The following is an 8,047-nucleotide window of genomic DNA, read 5'->3' as shown; positions in this document are numbered from 1 at the left end:
GGTTTATTATGGATCCCCATTAGTTCCTGCCAAGGCAGCAGCTACTCTTCCTGGGGTTTATTATGGATCCCCATTAGTTCCTGCCAAGGCAGCAGCTACTCTACCTGGGGTTTATTATGGATCCCCATTAGTTCCTGCCAAGGCAGCAGCTACTCTTCCTGGGGTTTATTATGGATCCCCATTAGTTCATGCCAAGGCAGCAGCTACTCTACCTGGGGTTTATTATGGATCCCCATTAGTTCCTGCCAAGGCAGCAACTACTCTTCCTGGGGTTTATTATGGATCCCCATTAGTTCCTGCCAAGGCAGCAGCTACTCTTTCTGGGGTTTATTATGGATCCCCATTAGTTCTTGCCAAGGCAGCAGCTACTCTTCCTGGGGTTTATTATGGATCCCAATTAGTTCCTGCCAAGACAGCAGCTACTCTTCCTGGGGTTTATTATGGATCCCCATTAGTTCATGCCAAGGCAGCAGCTACTCTTCCTGGGGTTTATTATGGATCCCCATTAGTTCCTGCCAAGGCAGCAGCTACTCTTCCTGGGGTCCATCAACAGTAAGGCAGTTTTATACAGTTAAAAACGTTACATTACATTTAACTACAGATTTCTCAACACATTAAGTGTGTGCCTTCATGCCCCTACTCTACTGCCACATATCTACAACACAAAATCCATGTACGTTTCTGTATAGTGCGTATGTTATCATGAGTGTGTGTAACCATGCGTCTCCGCCTGTGCCTCTGTGAGTGTGTGTTACCATGCGTCTGCGCCTGTGCCTCTGTGAGTGTGTGTTACCATGCGTCTCCGCCTGTGCCTGTGCCTCTGTGAGTGTGCCTCTTCACCTTCCCACTGTTCCATACATCTGATTCTACTGCTTGCATCAGATACCTGATGTGAAATAGAGTTCCATGTAGTCATGGCTCTATGTAGTACTGTACACCTCCCATAGTCTGTTCTAGACTTGGGGACTGTGAAGAGACCTCTGGTGGCATGTCTTGTGGGGTATGTATGGGTGTCTGAGCTGTGTGCTAGTAGTTTAAACAGACCTCTGGTAGCATGTCTTGTGGGGTATGTATGGGTGTCTGAGCTGTGTGCCAGTAGTTTAAACAGACAGCTTGGTGCCTTCAACATGTCAATACCTCTCATAAATACAAGTAGTGATGAAGTCAATCTCTCCACCACTTTGAGCCAGGAAAGATTCAAATCAAATCAAATTGATTTATATAGCCCTTCGTACATCAGCTGATATCTCAAAGTGCTGTACAGAAACCCAGCCTAAAACCCCAAACAGCAAGCAATGCAGGTGTAGAAGCACGGTGGCTAGGAAAAACTACCCTAGAAAGGCCAAAACCTAGGAAGAAACCTAGAGAGGAACCAGGCTATGAGGGGTGGCCAGTCCTCTTCTGGCTGTGCCGGGTGGAGATTATAACAGAACATGGCCAAGATGTTCAAATGTTCATAAATGACCAGCATGGACATGCATATTATTCATGTTAATTCTGCTTATACATTTAAGGGCCTTACGTCCTGCCCTGTTCTGGGCCAATTGCAAGTCCCTTATTGTGGCACCTGACTATATGATTGGACAGTAGTCAAGGTGTGACAAAACTAGGGCCTGTAGGACCTGCCTTGTTGATAGTGTTGTTAAGAAGGCAGAGCAGTGCTTTATTGTGGACAGACTTCCTCCCCATTTTAGCTACTGTTGCATCAATATGTTTTGACCATGACAGTTTACAATTCAGGGTTACTCAAAGTAGTTTAGTCTCCTCAACCTGCTAAGTTTTGGACTAACTTATTTCTTGCCACCCATTCTGAAACTGACTGTAGCTCTAGGTTAAGTGTTGCAGTGAATTCACTCGCTGTAGTTGCTGATGTGTAAAGTGTTGAGTCATCCTCATACATAGACACCCTGGCTTTACTCAAGTAGAGATTGAAAAAAGTATGGGGCCTAGAAAGCTGTCCAGGGAAATTCCTGATTCTACCTGGATTATGGTGGAGAGGTTTCCATTAAAGAACAACCTCTGTGTTCTGTTAGATAGGTAACTCTCAATCCACAATATATCAGGGGTGTAAAGCCATAACACTTTCCAACAGCAGATTATGATCGATAATGCCAAAACAAGTCTAACAATCTTTTTATTATTATCAAGTTTTCTCAGCCAATCATCAGTCATTTGTGTAAGTGCCTTACATATTGAATGCCCTTCCCTAAAAGCATGCTGAAAATATGTTGTGACTTTGTTTACTGTGAAATAGCATTGTATCTGGTCAAACACTATTTTTTCCAAAAGTTTACTTAGGCTGATGGGCTTTTTGAGCCAGTAAAGGGTGCTATTCTTGGGTAAGGGAATGAATTCCCCTTCCCTCCAGGTCTGAGTAAACACACTTTCCTCTAGGCAGGGTAGCCTAGTGGTTAGAGCGGTGGACTAGCAACCGGAAGGTTGCAAGTTCAAAACCCTGAGCTGACAAGGTACAAATCTGTCATTCTGCCTCTGAACAGGCAGTTAACCCACTGTTCCTAGGCCGTCATTGTTCTTAACTGACTTGCCTAGTTAAATAAAGGTTAAATAAAAAAGAATAATAAAAAGGCTTAGATTAAAGAGATGGCCAACAGGTTGCAATATCTTCCACTATCATCCTCAGTAATTTTCAATCCAATTTGTCAGACCCAGGTGGCTAGGAATACCTAGGATAGGATAAGTAATCCCTCTCACCCCCCCTAAGTTTTAGATGCACTATTGTTAAGTGACTGTCCCACTGGATGTCATAAGGTGAATGCACCAATTTGTAAGTCGCTCTGGATAAGAGCGTCTGCTAAATGACTTAAATGTAAATGTAAATTCTTGTCATTGTTGATAGGCAACAATAATTATTTAACTTCTTCCACACTCACTTTACGTAATTTAAAATTACAACGCTTGTATTTCATAATTTGGTCAGTTATGCACGGATGTATAGGTACAGAATTTATTGTTGGCATGGAATGCCTCAATTTTGTAATCTTGCCAATGGAAAAATAATTTGATCCACGGTTAGATCAGTCATGAGGGAGGCTATAGCCACAAAGTTGGGGATAAACCAGCTATAGTATCCTGCCAGTCCCAGGAAGGACTTGACCTGTGTCTTGGAGCATGGAATGGGCCAGTCACAAACCGCGTGAACCTTCCTCTCCTGGGGCTTGACGTTCCCCCATTCGATCAAATACCCAAGGAACTCCACCTCCTCGAACCCTAGTTTGCATTTCTTGGGGTTCACAGTCATCATCAGCTTGCCTGAGTGTGTCCAGAACAGCCTGGAGGTGCGTTTTTGACACCAGACGGATTACCGGGTGCTCTTCCCAACCTGCGTACTGCTGGTGGGGTCGAAGTACTTTGTCCATCAGGCACTGGAATGTGGGCGGGGCTCTGTGGAGACCGAACGGGAGCACCCGGTACATAATCCGTCTGGTGTCAAAAACGCCGTCTTCTCCCGGGAGGAGGCTGCCAATGGTACCTGCAAATATCCTTTGGTCAGGTCAAGGGTGCTGATGTACCGGGCCTTTCCCAATCGATCGATCAGCTCGTCCACCCTCGGCATGGGGTAGGCATCGAACAAGCTGATGTCATTCACACTGCGGAAATCATTACAAAAGCGCAGGCTACCGTCCGGTTTGGGCACCAACATGATGGGACTGCACCATGCACTCTGGGACTCTTCAACCACCCCCATCCTCAGCATAGCCTCTACTTCCTGCTTCAAGGCCTTTCTTCGGGCCTCAGCAATCAGATATGGCCTCTTTCGTACCATTTCGCCGGGCCGGGTTTCTCGGAGAACACTGCCGTGTTCCGATCGATGAGCTCCCTGAGCTCTTACTTCTGGGACGGGTCGAGGTCCTCATTGATTGGACCATCACTGGTACCATTGGCATCCTGGGTCCCGACCATAACACGGCCAAGGCTGTCCTCTCGTGCCACTTCCTCAACAGGTTTACGTGGTAATTCTGTTGGGGTTTCCGTCTAGCCCGGCTGCCGTACGCGGTAATTGACAGGTCCCAGATTCTCTATCACTTCGTATGGCCCGTGCCATGTTGCCAGGAACTTACTTTCGGCCGTGGGAATTAAGACCAACACCTTGTCTCCCACCTGGAATTCTCGAGGCTGGGTTCCCCGATTGTAGACCTGGGCACGTTGGGCCTTCTACATATGTTCCCTTATCACTGGCCATATGGCTGTCATCCGCTCCCTCATCATCTCCACGTGCTCTACCACGCTGCGTAAGGGGGTCAGTTGGGCTTCCCACACTTCCTTAGCGAGGTCCAGTAGGCCGCGTGGCCTCCTCCCGTAGAGGAGTTTGAAAGGGGAAAACCAGTGGAGGACTGAGGTACTTCTTCCACATGTGGTGGGGTAGTAGCTGGTCCCAGTTCTTCCCATCCTGCTCGATGACCTTCCACAGCATTTGTTTGAGCGTTTTATTGAACCGCTCGACGAGCCCATCCGCCTGCGGGTGAAAGACGGAGGTTCGGATCTGCTTGTTCTGCAGGAGAGCACACAAGTCTTTCATTAGGCGGGACATAAACTCAGTACCTTGGTCTGTCAGATTCTTGTTTGGGATGCCCACCCGGCTAAAGAGGTAGAACAGCTGCCGGGCGATTCCCTTGGATACCGCTACACGTAGGGGAATGGCCTCGGGATACCGGGAGGCATAATCTATTATTACCAGGATGTACCGGTGTCCTCATGCTGTTTTTACCAGGGGTCCCAATATGTCCATGGCGATGTGTTCAAAGGGCACCCCGATTATTGGTAGGGGGATCAGCGGGTTTGGGAAGTGTGCTTTTGGGGCAGTGATTTGACACTCCGGGCAGCTGCGACAATAGTCTTCCACGGCCCTCCTCGTCCCTGGCCGGTGTAACCTATATACAGTTATATAGGTATACAGGTATATAGGTCTATATCAGCTTCATGACTGTTGTTCTACTAGAGAGGTAGGAGGAAAATAAAGACAGGATGAAGGATGAAGAGAGAGAATCAGAATGGAGAGAGAAAATAATGGAAAGAGAGAAGAATGGAGAGAGAATCAGAATGGAGAGAGAGAAGAATAGAGAGAGAGAAGAATGGAGAGAGAGAAGAATAGAAAGAGAGAAGAATGGAGAGAGAATCAGAATGGAGAGAGAGAAGAATAGAGAGAGAGAATCAGAATGGAGAGAGAAAAATGAATGGAGAGAGAATCAGAATGAATAGAAAGAATGGAGAGAAGAATGGAGAGAGAAAAGAATCAGAATGGAGAGAGAAAAGAATGGAGAGAGAAATCAGAATGGAGAGAGAATCAGAATGGAGAGAGAAAAGAATGGAGAGAGAATCAGAATGGAGAGAGAAGAAGAATGGAGAGAGAAAGAAGCAGAATGGAGAGAGAATCAGAATGGAGAGAGAAGAAGAATGGAGAGAGAAAAGAATGGAGAGAGAAAGAATGGAGAGAGAGAAGCAGAATGGAGAGAGAATCAGAATGGAGAGAGAAGCAGAATGGAGAGAGAATCAGAATGGAGAGAGAAAAGAATAATGGAGAGAGAGAATGGAGAGAGAATCAGAATGAGAGAGAGAAGCAGAATGGAGAGAGAAGAATAATGGAGAGAGAGAAGCAGAATGAGAGAGAGAAGCAGAATGAGAGAGAGAAGCAGAATGGAGAGAGAAGCAGAATGGAGAGAGAAGAATAATGGAGAGAGAGAAGCAGAATGGAGAGAGAAGCAGAATGGAGAGAGAATGCAGAATGGAGAGAGAATCAGAATGGAGAGAGAAGCAGAATGGAGAGAGAAGCAGAATGGAGAGAGAGAAGCAGAATGGAGAGAGAAAAGAATGGAGAATGGAGAGAGAGAAGCAGAATGGAGAGAGAAGCAGAATGGAGAGAGAATCAGAATGGAGAGAGAAAAGAATGGAGAGAGAATCAGAATGGAGAGAGAGAATGGAGAGAGAAAAGAATGGAGAGAGAGAATGGAGAATGGAGAGAGAATCAGAATGGAGAGAGAATCAGAAGCAGAATGGAGAGAGAAAGAGAATGGAGAGAATGAGAAGCAGAATGGAGAGAGAAAGCAGAATGGAGAGAGAATCAGAATGGAGAGAGAGAAGCAGAATGGGAGAGAGAAAGAGAATCAGAATGGAGAGAGAAAAGAATGGAGAGAGAAAGAATGGAGAGAGAAAAGAATGGAGAGAGAGAAAAGAATGGAGAGAGAAAGCAGAATGGAGAGAGAGAATGGAGAGAGAGAATCAGAATGGAGAGAGAGAGAAGCAGAATGGAGAGAGAAAAGAATGGAAGAGAAAGAATGGAGAGAGAAAAGAGAGAGAAGCAGAATGGAGAGAGAGAAGAATGGAGAGAGAAAAGAATGGAGAGAGAGAAGAATGGAGAGAGAAAAGAATGGAGAGAGAAAGAATGGAGAGAGAAAAGAATGGAGAGAGAATCAGAATGGAGAGAGAAAAGAATGGAGAGAGAAAAGAATGGAGAGAGAAAAGAATGGAGAGAAAGAATGGAGAGAGAAAAGAATGAATGGAGAGAAAAGAATGGAGAGAAAAAGAATGGAGAGAGAAAAGAATGGAGAGAGAAAAGAATGGAGAGAGAGAAAAGAATGGAGAGAGAAAAGAATGGAGAGAAAAGAATGGAGAGAGAAAAGAATGGAGAGAGAATGGAAGAATGGAGAGAGAAAAGAATGGAGAGAGAAAAGAATGGAGAGAGAATGGAGAGAGAAAAGAATGGAGAGAGAAAAGAATGGAGAGAGAAAAGAATGGAGAGAGAAAGAATGGAGAATGGAGAGAAAGAATGGAGAGAGAAAAGAATGGAGAGAGAAAGAATGAATGGAGAGAGAATGGAGAGAAAAGAATGGAGAGAGAAAAGAATGGAGAGAGAAAAGAATGGAGAGAGAAAAGAAGAATGGAGAGAGAAAGAATGGAGAGAGAAAAGAATGGAGAGAGAAAAGAAAAAGAATGGAGGAGAATGGAGAGAGAAAAGAAGAGAGAGAAAAGAATGGAGAGAGAAAGAATGGAGAGAGAATCAGAATGGAGAGAGAAAAGAGAATGGAGAGAGAAAGAATGGAGAGAGAATGGAGAATGGAGAGAGAAAAGAGAATGGAGAGAGAAAAGAATGGAGAGAGAAAAGAATGGAGAGAGAAAAGAATGGAGAGAGAAAAGAATGGAGAGAGAAAAGAATGGAGAGAGAAAAGAATGGAGAGAGAAAAGAATGGAGAGAGAATCAGAATGGAGAGAGAAAAGAATGGAGAGAGAAAAGAATGGAGAGAGAATCAGAATGGAGAGAGAAAAGAATGGAGAGAGAAAAGAATGGAGAGAGAAAAGAATGGAGAGAGAAGAATGGAGATGGAGAGAGAAAGAATGGAGAGAGAAAAGAATGGAGAGAGAAGCAGAATGGAGAGAGAAAAGAATGGAGAGAGAAAAGAATGGAGAGAGAAAAGAATGGAGAGAGAATGGAGCAGAATGGAGAGAGAAAAGAATGGAGAGAGAAAAGAATGGAGAGAGAAAAGAATGGAGAGAATGGAGAGAGAAAAGAATGGAGAAAAGAATGAAAAAAAGAATGGAGAGAGAAAAGAATGGAGAGAGAAAAGAATGGAGAGAGAATGGAGAGAGAAAAGAATGGAGAGAGAATCAGAATGGAGAGAGAAAGAATGGAGAGAGAATCAGAAGAGAAAAGAATGGAGAGAGAAAAAGAATGGAGAGAGAAAAAGAATGGAGAGAGAAAAGAATGGAGAGAGAAAAGAATGGAGAGAGAAAAGAATGGAGAGAGAATCAGAATGGAGAGAGAAAAGAATGGAGAGAGAATCAGAATGGAGAGAGAAAAGAATGGAGAGAGAAAGAATGGAGAGAGAAAAGAATGGAGAGAGAAAAGAATGGAGAGAAAAGAAAAGAGAATGAATGAGAGAGAAAAGAATGGAGAGAGAAAAGAATGGAGAGAGAAAAAAGAATGGAGAGAGAAAAGAATGGAGAGAGAAAAGAATGGAGAGAGAATCAGAATGGAGAGAGAAAAGAATGGAGAGAGAAAGAATGGAGAGAGAAAAGAATGGAGAGAGAATGGAGA

The sequence above is a fragment of the Oncorhynchus gorbuscha genome, linkage group LG04 (genome assembly GCF_021184085.1).
Source record: "Oncorhynchus gorbuscha isolate QuinsamMale2020 ecotype Even-year linkage group LG04, OgorEven_v1.0, whole genome shotgun sequence".
Taxonomy (NCBI): Eukaryota; Metazoa; Chordata; class Actinopteri; order Salmoniformes; family Salmonidae; genus Oncorhynchus; species Oncorhynchus gorbuscha.
Note: the sequence above shows the minus strand (reverse complement) of the source record.